Below are 12,459 nucleotides of genomic sequence, written 5' to 3'. Positions count from 1 at the left end.
TAGCAACAATATTAGGAAATGAATAAATTGCTACTCACCGTAAAGATGACATGTTGATTTGCAGACAGCACAATGAAAAGACTGTTACACATTACAGCTTTTGGCAAAAGCCTTCTTCAACAAACACACCCATTCACCCAAACAAGCACACATCGCACACACATGGCCACTACCACCAGCAACTCTGAATGTAACATGACTACCATGTTGAATAGTAACCTGGAGTGGGGTGGGGAAGTGGGATGAACAGCAGAGTATCAATGAGAGGAGAAGAGAGCGCTGTCTGATGCCATGCAGGGACTAGAGACTGCCTGGTGTAGCATCGGGAGGTGTGCTGTAGTGTCAAAAATGGAAAATGGAAAGGGAAAGGAACAGAAAAGGAGGAGAACAGGGAAGAGGAAAGGATGATGCATACAATGACAGAGGGTGCCACACAAAGAGGGTGAGGGAATGTAAAAAAGGAGGAGTTGACAGGGCGAAGGGGTGCAAAGTGTTGGGTGGTGGGTGTGGGAACAGTAGGTTGCCGTAGGTTGAGGTTGGAATAATTTTGACAGCAGAGGGTGTGTTGTAAGGATAACTCCCACCTGTGCAATTCAGAAAAGCTGTTGCTGGAGGGGAGGAAGCATATGGCCCAAATTGTGAAGCAGCCACTGAAATCAAGCATGTTAGGTTCAGCTGCATGTTGTGCTTTGGGCCACAGTTTGGCAGTGGCCGTTCATCCTGGTGGAACTGGTCGGTAATCATACCAATATAAAAAGCTGTTCAATGGTTGCAGCAGAGTTGGTATACAATATTATTGCTTTCACAGGGGCCTGGGCGCTGATAGGGTAAGATAAGCCTGTGACAGGACTGGAATAGTAAGTGCTGGGTGGGTGGATTGTGCATGTCTTGCACCTGAGCCCTCCACAGTGATATGATGCCTGTGGCAATGGGCTGGGATTGAGAGTGGCATCAACTAGGATGTTGTGGAAGTTGAGTGGGTGATGGGACACCACTTTAGGAGGGTGGGAAAGAACTTTGGGAGGATGTACCTCATGTGAGGGCCTGATGATAGATATTCAGAATCCTGATGAAGGATGTGGTACAGTATTTCAATCAGGGGTTTGTAGTTGGCTCTTTTGGGTGGTGGAAGTATTGGGGGTATGGGGTGGGCGAGGAGGGGGGAGGGGGGGGGGGGGAATAGCAGAGGTAATCTGTTTGTGGACTAGGTTTGGAGAATAGTGCCTGTCTGTGAAGGCCTTGGTGAGACCTAACAGCATAATACAAAAAGGATTTCTTGTCACTGATAATGTGCCATTACTGGGTGGAAAGACTGTATTGGAGTGATTTTTTTTATGTGGAATGGATGGCAACAGTCACAACCCAGGTACGGTTGGTGGTTAGTGGGTTTAATGTGGACAAAGGTGTGGATGGAGCCATCAAAGAGGAGGAGGTTGATTTCGAGAAAGGTTGTGCACTGTATTGAGGAGGACCAGGTGAAATGTATGAGAGAGGAGGTGTTGAGGTTGTGAAGAAATGAGCAAAGGGTGTCTTGGCCCCGAGTCCAGATCAGGCATCATTGTGCCTGTCTGCGGCTCAATGGGTCTTCTGTATGGTGTGTAGCAATCTGCCCTTTCCTAATATTATTAAAACTGAAAATAATGTCAGCACATGTGCACTGTGTTCTGGAGCAGACTGGCATTCCACTTGTTGAGTTCCTCCCCAGACGTGAAAACATCAATGCGGTCTGATACTGTGAAACATTGAGGAAACTTGGGTATACAATTCAAAACAAAAGGCATGGAATGTTTGGACAAGGTATTGTGATGCTTCATGACAATGCACATCCCTATTCTGCTGGAGTCAGTCAAAACCTTATTCAGCAGTTCAACTCTTACATTGCACCTTCTGACTACCACTTGTTCTTCAACTTGAAGTGTGATTTTGGAGCTAGGCGGTTTGACAACAATCTTTCTATGAAGAGAGTATAGAAAAGTTCGCTTCCTGCTATGACAAATGGCTGAACAATGGTGGAAACTACATAGAAAAATAGTTTAAGAAATGCCCTTTCTTGTAAAAATAAATTTTGGTGTGAAAGAAAACTATTTTTGTGTGTTTTTTCCACAACAGTACTTACTTTCTGGACATACCACATAACTAACACAACTTTATGAATTATCCTAATGGTTGTTGTAATTTATCAGTCCCAGATAGGAATAATGACACATTTCACTAACACATAAAGCTGTTTGGAAGCTTGAGTATCTCAGAAGTTCAGTACCCTGAATGTCATATCAGTAGCATTATGTCTGCTATCTTTTTCCTTCATAAGAATTATGTGCTACTTTACCATATTCATGCTGATGCAGGTAGGATGAATATTTTGTTTTATGAATTGATATTTTCAAAGCAGATATTGCTTTCCTGAATACTTTAGAATAAAGTTGTTTATCTCCTAGTGGTAGGTGCTACAGAAATACGTAAGAATGTATAACTTAAGACGGGGATTAATGGGAAAGACGACACTTTCAAACAGGCTCACCCCATTAGATGATGATAACATACATTTGGATGTAAGAGTGTTGGAGAGTAAGCTTATCATTTTGAAGAAATGTATTTATTTGTTTTTATAACCATTCTCATTATCTGACTTGAGATCCTTTTACTGTAAGTTATTCAATTTTTAGTAGTATCTTTTAATTAAAACCTATTACTAAACACACTCATTGTTCTGTGCACCAGTAGTGGCGTAGACGTCCCAACTGAAGCTCTGTTTAGCCTTCTTGCCTGGTGATTCTGAAAATCCAATGATACCTCACTTGATATTAAATGGTTCTGTTTACAGTCCCCCCCCCCCCCCAAATTATGTTTTATCCAGTGTGAAGTACCAACATTCCAGAAACTTGTGGGAACATAAAAAATTACAATTTGTATTTTTAACATGTTTTAAAAGTGTTTGCCACGATAATCTTGGCACAATAATATTATTCTTTGGAATAAAACAGAAAATGAAGTAGTTTCATACTTCAGGGTGGTTGTAATTAATGTTTCTTGTTGGGTGTGATAACAAAATAAAAGAAACTGAAAAATCTAGTTAAATTGAGTACTTAATGAAAATAAAGAGCAACAAATTGGTGACCCAAAAATGAATGGTGAGACGACGACATTTGCAAGCTAGTTGCAGCGAAATTTTCACTTAATTCTTCAACTTGGTATACTGTATTTAAAAAATGCACAAAATGTCAACAGTAAATGGACCTGAAAGTAATAATCCTGAATGCAAGCTGGAAATTGATAAGGTAAGCATTAGCTACCATCATTTTGGACAGAAAAGCCAGACATCTGGTTCCATCGAGCCAAAGCGGAATTTACAATCACTGGTATAGCTACTGAAGTGACTAAATTTAACTATTTACTCGGTTAGCTGGAGCCAAAATTTGTTGGAAATGCCTGGGACCTAATTACAAGTGATGCGAACAATAAATATTCCCTTGCAAAAGAATGACTTTTGACCATATTTGAAGGAAGTGAAGAGTGTTAAATTAAAAAAACTCTAGAGTGGGTTATAACTAGCCAGTTATTAAGGAAAATGCGGGGCTATGCTGGTACTAATGTGTCAGACAAGATCTTGAAAACACTTTGGCTTGACAAACTTCCTGATAGCATTCACAGTATTTTAGTTATATCTGATGAAACAGAGGATATGATTGCTCAAATGGCAGATCGTATGATCGACATGCATCCTATTGAGGTGGTTCACACTGCATTAGTTCAGTCCATTCTGTCAACACTGTCGAACACATCAGTAAAAGATCTTCTCTTAAGAATTGAAGAATTGGAAAATGAGATAAAAATGCTTTGAAAACTAAGCAGGCAAAGATCACACAGTGGAAGTAGAAGCAAAGCAAAATTCAATAAAAATGGAAAGTACTGCTACTATAATTTTAAATTTGGCACATTCTGTAAGCTTGAAAAACTTGTCAGTGGCCAAACAAGGAAAACTAGAAGTGGTAGACACAACAGCGGCTGAGTGTTCTATCCCAGTCCCGTATCAAGCTCCCAATATTGTCTGTTTGTTAAAGATCACAATAGTGGAAGATACTTTCTTGTAGATAGTGGTGCAGATTTGTTTGTTATACCAGTTTCAACAGGCAAGAAAGTAAACATTCTGACTTCGATCTTTATGTTGCAAATGGTTCCGAGATAAAAACTTACAGTTTCAAGCTGATAACCATAGATTTGAGGCTTAAACATAATTTTCAATAGCCATTCATTGTTGCAGACATATCAAAAGTTATACTGGGGCCTGATTTCCTTCATCATCATGGTTTACTAGTAGATCTCAAAAATAAAAAGTTCATAGACAACATCACCAAATTAAACATTTCAGCAGAAGTAACCACTGTGAATGCTAAAGACCCAGTAAGCTCACTCTATGCAATATGTCAGTTTTCTAAACTTTTGAAAAGATTTCCTGAACTAACAAAACCAATCATAGTACCAATGCTGTTGAATTGCAGCATTACACCACTACATCCAGTGGTCCACCAAAATACAGTAAGGCTCGTAGATTCGACCCACATAAATTGCAAATTGCTAAAAAAGAATTTCGGTTTCTGTTAGCTACACCTTGTTTGAAGCCAAATGACCAGTGGCGAGTGTGTGGAGATTATTGTCATTTGAGTGACAGGACTCTCCCAGACCGGTATCCAGTTCTATGAGTTGATGTTGTAAATTTTATCCTTCAAAATAAAAATATATTTTCAAAGACAGGGCTACTAAAAGCTTATTATCAAATTCCAAAGAAGACAACCCAAAGACAGCTATTATTACACCTTTTGGTCTTTGTGAGTTTCATTATATGCCCTTGGGACTTCATCATGCACTCAGCACATTTCAGTGAATTATACATGACATTCTAAGAGAACTAGATTTTTCTTTCCTGTATTTGGATAATATTTTAGTAGCATCAGAATCTCCAGAGCTACATGTTGAGCATCTAAGCTCACTCTTTAAGCAGTTGAATGAATATGGTCCTGTAATAAATGTTGGAAAATCAGTATTTAGTGTACAACAGCTAACATTCTTAGGACATTTAATTACACCTGCAGGGACAAAGCCAGATCTGGAAAGGGTTGCAACGATAATAAACATTACTGTGGATCACCTACTTCTATCGTGGGCATTTGAAACATGCTGCTGAAAACCAAGCTTTGCTGAATGATCACTTGACAGGTGCAACTAAAAATGACCGAAGATGTATTGACTGGACAGAAGAAGCAATTGCTCAGTTCCAAAAATGCAAAGAAGATCTTGCAAATTCTATGCTTTTGACATTTCCTGGATTGCACAATCAACTTGCTATGTTTGTGGATTCACCAGATTTTGTGACAGGTGCTGCACTGCAGCAGTGGCAAGATAGACAGTGGATATCAATTGGACCTTTTTTTCCAAAAAAGTTCACAACAGCATGAAGGAAGTATTCCAAGTATGACAGGGAGCTTCTTAGAATATACATGGCTGTCAAATATTTCAGGTATCTGTTAGAAGGAACAGACTGGGCATCAAGACAACTGGACCGATATAAAAAAAGATGTCAGAAATCAGGCTAAAACATGTACGGCTTTTCAGAAAAATAAAGTATCATGACATGTTCAAGTGCCATTAGGACCATTTCCCTGTCCTGATGAATGCGTCAAAATAATTTACCTTGACCTGGTAGGACCAAACCCTCCTTTCAGGAGAATGTACTTCTTGTTTAATGTTGCATTGACAGAGTTACAAATTGCAAACACCATACCAAATAGTGACAGACCGTGGAAGACAACTCAGAGCTATTTCAAGTACTATCAAAAACGTGTGGTTGTAATCAAACCCAAACTACAGCATATCATCCTCAATCAAATGCAAAAATTGAAACATTTGATCAGACACTTGGAGCAGCCATCTGTGCCAATGCAATTGCTAAATGGACTCAAGTAATACCTGTAATCCTTCTTGGTCTTTGATGCTCAATTAGAGAAAACACTAAAGCTACAATTGCAGAAATTGTTTATGAGAGTATGGCACAAAGAGGGACTCAGACTTGCCCCAATTTGTGTCACAACTGAAGCAATATATGAATCGTCTGAAATTAGTTCAGTATTTCCACAGAGCAAAAGAAGCACCTTTCACACACAAGGACCTCAGCAACTCAACACATGTGATGGTATGGGTTGACTGAGTGAAGAAGGCATTAGAGCCTCCAGATGAAGGCCCATAGGAAGCGACTGAAAGGAACCTAAAAACTTTTTGGACTTCAAGCGAAAGACCAGATAAAAACTATCTCCACTGATCGATTGAAACATATGTACCTGAGGAATGATAATAATACACACCCTGAAGACACTCCAGTTAAATCATCAGCACACACGACCAACAACCACATTCTACAGAAAAACCAAGAACAACAAGATCTGGTTGTGAAATTAGATTTCCAGCAATATTAGTTGAAGTCCTAAAACTGACCACACTACTGAGAAGGGGGTGATGTGGGAACATGACAAATTATTATTTGTATTTTTAATGTACTTGAAAAGTGTTTGCTGTGATTAGGTTGGCATAATAATATTATTATTCTCTGGTATAAAACTAAAAAAGAAATTTGTTATTTCATAGTGATTGTAATTAAAGTTAAATTGATTCCTTAATGGATGAAAAGAGCAACAAGCTCATCTTCTGGTAACTATGCTGCATAGCCCAATGAGTTTGGTGACAGACTGTAAGTGCTACATGTTGTCACAGCATGGTTTACAGCAATTTTGGAGCATGTACATATGTGTTAGAGTGGAGCAGCCACATAATTAGTTTGTATTCCAGACATATTCCAACAAAGGATCATCTTGTTACGGTTGGTACACCTCTTTCCAATTTTTCCCCTGTTGTATGTAATGCGATTATTTGGAATGTTACAAACATTAATATCCACACTCCCTGCAGACACATATACACATTTGTTAACAAAACAGAGTCCATTTGAATCAAAGCCATATAAGACTACAACAGAAGAGGCTATGACAGAGAATGACAGAAACTTTGATTCTACTCATTTCAGGGAAACCCACTAGCAACTAAGTTGTCATCAGCATAACATTATAACAGCACACTGAGAGTAAATGAACTTATACACAGCTGCATTGTTCTGGCATGTTACACTGACTTCTCGTGCTGCAGCTGGAAGAATATCACTATGATTTACCCCTTTTCCTGTTGCAGCTGAGAATGATGTGTGAAAAAAATGACTGTTGGTAATCACCAATTTTTTCTGATTTTCCCATCATTTTTTGAGATGTACATCAAAGGAAGTAATATGTCCCCTGTCTCTTCCTGGAATGCACACTCTTCGAACACACCTCTTTGTGGTGTAAAATGCTTCTCTTGTAGCAGCTGCCACTAGATTTTGATGAACATCTGCATTGGTCACACACTACTGCACAAATGCACGAAGAAAGGTCTCTCTCTTGATTGGGTCTCCTGCTTTTCTTCTATTAATCCTACTTGGCACTTGCCTCATGATAGTGAGCAATGCTCACAAATCAGATGATCAAGGATTCAATTTCTGATTGCAGACTATCAACCAATCTAGCTTGAGATGTCCTCGGATATAACTGGAAATTTCAGAAATGACTCAAAGCTCCTCAAGGAGATCATTCAGTAGATGATTCACTGGTCAACAGCTGCGGCCCAGCAATGAAGCCATCGATGGCTTAATGAACAGTGACAGATTCTCTAAAGCTGATGTAAGAGCAGGAGACTTACGGAGATTAGACAGTTATACCCATCATTTAATCTTTGGGCTATTGCCCAAAATGAGTGTACTTAACTGTTCTGTTTTTTTTTTTTTGTTTTAGGGCGCAAAACTTCTATGGTCATTAGCGCCCGGTCCGTGACTTACGAAACAGTAAAAAGCCGAAATTGAAAACCAGCAGCAATGGGAACGAAAGTCATAAAATTGAAGAAACTAAAAGCAGAAGGAAGGCTTAAAAATCCACTACAGAAAGGGGTTGGTTGTCCCCAAAAAAAAAGCTTCAAATGACTGACGTCATTTCACTGGCACTAAGAAACTTGAGAACGCAGTCGGCTGAGCGCGTGTCATCTGCTAAAATCGACAATAGATCAGGCGATAGCTGTAGACGGGAGCGTAACGGATTAAAATAGGGGCACTCAATTAAAAGATGTCTTACCATCCACAGCTGAGAGCAGTGGGGACAGAGTGGGGGAGGATCGCCGCTTAAAAGATGTCGATGGCTAAAAAGACAGTGCCCTATCCGGAGTCTAGTTAAAATTACCTCCTCCCGACGACGCGTTCGGGAGGAAGAGGTCCAAACACAAGGAAGAGCTTTCACGTCCCGCAATTTATTATGGGGAAGTGTTGACCAATGCGCACGCCATAAACGAACAACACGACGACATAAAATGCTCCGTAGATCGGCGAAAGGAACCGATTGAATAGCTGGCCGAAGAAGAGAGACTGCAGCCTTGGCTGCAATATCGGCCGCCTCATTTCCACAGATACCAACGTGTCCCGGGAGCCAGAGGAACGCCACCGAGACGCCCCCCAGGTGGAGCAAGCGAAGACAGTCCTGAATCCGGTGGACCAGAGGGTGCACAGGATAAAGAGCTTGGAGACTGAGGAGAGAGCTGAGAGAATCTGAGCAGATAACGTACTGTATCCGCTGATGGCGGCGGATGTAGTGGACAGCCTGGAGAACAGCGTAAAGCTCCGCAGTATAAACCGAACACTGGTCGGGAAGCCGAAAGTGATTTGGGGTGTCGCCAACAATATAGGCACTCCCTACACCTAACGATGTTCTCGAGCCGTCGGTGTAAATAAATGTGGCGTCCGTCATTTGTGCACATAGAGCAGCAAATGCCTGACGATAAACAAGTGGAGGGGTACCATCCTTGGGAAATCGACAAAGGTCACGGAGCAGGCAGATCTGGGGACGGAGCCAAGGTGGTGCTGTACCCCAAGTTGTCAAGAAGGTTTTAGGAAAGCGGAAGGAAAGAGAATGGAGCAGTTGACAGAAGCAGACTCCCGGTGGTAGTAGGGAGAAGGGGCGGCCTGCATACCCTACATCAAAGGAGGCGTCGAAAAAAATGTCATGGGCTGGATTAGCAGGCATGGAAGACAGATGGCTAGCATAATGACTCAGAAGGACTGCTCGCCGATTGGACAGCGGAGGTTCAGCAGTCTCAGCATAAAGGCTTTCCACAGGGCTAGTGTAAAAAGCTCCAGACACTAAACGTAATCCACGGTGGTGGATAGAGTCGAGATGCCGAAGAATAGACGGCCGAGCAGAGGAGTAGACTATGCTTCCATAATCCAATTCCGAGCGCACTAAGGCGCGATAGAGGCGGAGAAGAACCACTCGGTCCGCTCCCCAGGAGGTACCATTCAGGACACGGAGGGTGTTGAGGGATCGCAGACAGTGAGCCGAAAGATAGGAAACGTGGGAGGACCAGCACAGTTTTCTGTCAAACATAAGACCCAAGAATTTACCGACGCCTGAAAACGGAAGGTTGACAGGACCTAGATGTAAGGAGGGCGGAAGAAACTCCTTACGTCGCCAAAAATTAACACAAATGGTCTTACTGGGAGAGAAACGGAAGCCGGTTTCGATGCTCCAAGAGTGGAGGCGATCGAGACATCCTTGAAGACGTCGTTCAAGAAGGCTGGTCCGTTGAGAGATGTAGTAGATCGCAAAATCGTCCACAAAGAGGGAGCCTGAGACATCAGGAAGGAGACAATCCATAATTGGATTGATGGCAATGGCAAATAGTACAACACTCAGCACGGAGCCCTGGGGTACCCCGTTTTCTTGGGAGAAAGTACGGGAGAGAGTAGTGTTCACCCGCACCCTTAATGTGCGCTCTGCCATAAATTCGCGAAGAAAAAGGGGTAGCCGACCTCGAAAGCCCCGAGAGAACAGTGTGCGGAGGATTCCTGTCCTCCAACAGGTATCATATGCTCTCTCCAGATCAAAAAATATTGCTACTGTTTGGCGTTTCCGGAGAAAATTGTTCATGATATAAGTGGAGAGAGCAACAAGATGGTCAACTGCAGAACGATGCTTTCGGAATCCGCATTGGGCAGGTGTTAAAAGACTGTGGGATTCCAGCCACCATGCTAAACGGTAATTCACCATACGCTCCAAAACCTTACAGACACTACTCGTGAAAGAAATGGGGCGATAGCTAGAGGGGAGATATTTGTCCTTTCCAGGTTTCGGAACAGGAACGACGATAGCTTCCCGCCATCGTCTGGGAAAAGTACTGTCGGTCCAAATTCGATTATAAAGGCGAAGGAGGTAACGCAGACTATGGGTTGATAATTGCAGCAACATTTGGACGTGGATACCATCTGGTCCTGGGGCGGAGGAGCGAGAAGAAGAGAGTTCCCACATGGAGAAAACAGTATTATAGCTTTCGCGATTTTGAGAGGAGAAAGCAAGAGGTCGGACTTCCGCTGCACGTTTCTTCGGGAGAAACGCTGGCGGGTAATTTGAAGAGCTCGAAATCTCAGCATAGTGCCGACCCAATGAGTTAGAAATTGCGACGGGGTCCACGAATGTATCATGCGCGACAGTGAGCCCAGAGACCGGGGAGAAACTAGGCGCGCCTGAGAACCGTCGAAGCCGACTCCAAACTTCCGAGGAGGGAGTGAAGGTGTTAAATGAGCTAATAAAGAATTTCCAGCTTGCCTTCTTGCTATCGCGGATGACACGACGGCATCGCGCACAGAACTGCTTATAGCGGATACAGTTGGCCAAAGTAGGATGGTGGCGGAAAACGCGGAGAGCACGTCGCCGCTCACGTATTGCATCATGGCATGCCTTGTTCCACCAAGGAACTGGGGGGTGCCGGGGCAATTCGGAGGTGCGTGGTATTGAATGTTCCGCAGCTGTAAGAATAACGTCGGTAATATGGGTGACCTCATCGTCGACACTGGGAAAGTGACGGTCATCGAATGTCGCTAGAGACGAAAAAAGTGTCCAATCAGGTTGGGCAAACTTCCAGCGTCGCGGGCGCATGTATGGCAGTTGAGGCTGCAGTCGAAGGACACATGGAAAGTGGTCACTCGAGTGTGTATCATCAAGGGCGAACCATTCGAAGCGCCGAGCTAGCGGAACAGTACCGACCGCAAGGTCCAAATGAGATAAATTTGTCGTGGAGGCAGATAAAAATGTAGGGACCCCAGTGTTGAGGCAAACTAGATCTGCTTGGTGGAAGACGTCTAGCAATAGTGAGCCACGTGGACAAGGATGTGGAGATCCCCAAAGCGAGTGGTGGGCATTGAAGTCCCCAACCAGCAAATAGGGGGGTGGAAGCTGACCAAGAAGATGAAGGAGATCAGCTCGTGCCATTGGTGTGGACGATGGAATGTATACAGTACAAAGAGAGAATGTGTATCCGGAAAGGGAAAGACGGACGGCGACAGCTTGGAAGGAAGTGTTTAAATGGATTGGGTAATAATGGAGAGTTTCATGGAGAAGAATCATGAGTCCTTCATGGGCTGGAGTGCCTTCAACAGAGGGGAGATCATATCGGACGGACTGAAAATGAGGGACGCAGCTTTGTTTCGTGAAGACAGAAGATGACCGGTGCGTAGGATCATAAGAGGATCGACAATTGATCCCGATTGGCTCGAATACCACGGATATTCCAGTGGATAATGGACATAGGGTGAACAGAAAATGGAGGAATGTGACCAAGGGTGCTGTCAACTCAACGACTGCTCAGAGCTTGCGACCGACAGCATGGAATGGCATTCAGCCGAAGGCAGAAGATCCTGATCCATAGGTTGATCAGGAGCAGCTCCTGCCACCAGCGATTGGTCGGTTGACCGGCCGCCAGCAGTGCGCCTCGGCGACACAGAAGACGGCCGAGGGCGATTTCCGCCAGGTGGTGCTGTAGATGGGATACGCCTTGGCAGAGAAGGAGAGGAACTGGGTTTCTTTGTAGCCTTCTTGGAAGTATGATGTTTAGATGAAGGAGGAACTGATGGTTGTGAAGTTGCGGTACGTAAAAACTCTTCACGAGTATGCTCTTTTTTCGAAGTCTTGGTGTCTGACTTTTGGGCTCGAGATTTAGCAGAACCCGACGAAGGGTGAGCCATAGAGTGGGCAGGCGAAAGTGGTGAGGTTGAACGGGCGATCTTTGTGCTGGCCAATCTGACGACCATGGCACTAAAGGTGAGGTCGCAAGTCTGCGTGGCAGCCTCCTTTGTTGGCCGAGGAGAAGTAAGGACAGTGCTGTATTTTCCTGTCTGAGGCACGGTGGGCTGTCGACTGGCGAATAATTTTCGAGCAGCAAAGGTCGACACCTTTTCCTTCACTCTTATTTCCTGGATGAGCTTTTTGTCCTTAAAAATGGGGCAATCTCGAGAGGAAGCAGCGTGGTCACCCATACAGTTGATGCAGCGAGGGGATGGAGGTGGAC

General features: G+C 43.4%; 1 protein-coding gene across 1 annotated transcript in view; it reads right to left on the bottom strand.

Moving 5' to 3' along the window:
- LOC124798440 (metallophosphoesterase 1) overlaps positions 1 to 12,459 on the bottom strand; it is a 161,800-nt gene that overhangs the window by 1,029 nt on the left and 148,312 nt on the right. The gene's annotated exons all lie outside the window — the stretch shown is intronic.

This window comes from Schistocerca piceifrons, chromosome 5 (assembly GCF_021461385.2).
Source record: "Schistocerca piceifrons isolate TAMUIC-IGC-003096 chromosome 5, iqSchPice1.1, whole genome shotgun sequence".
Lineage (NCBI taxonomy): Eukaryota > Metazoa > Arthropoda > Insecta > Orthoptera > Acrididae > Schistocerca > Schistocerca piceifrons.
The sequence above is the reverse complement of the archived record's forward strand: the minus strand, read 5'-3'. Positions and strand labels throughout refer to the sequence as shown.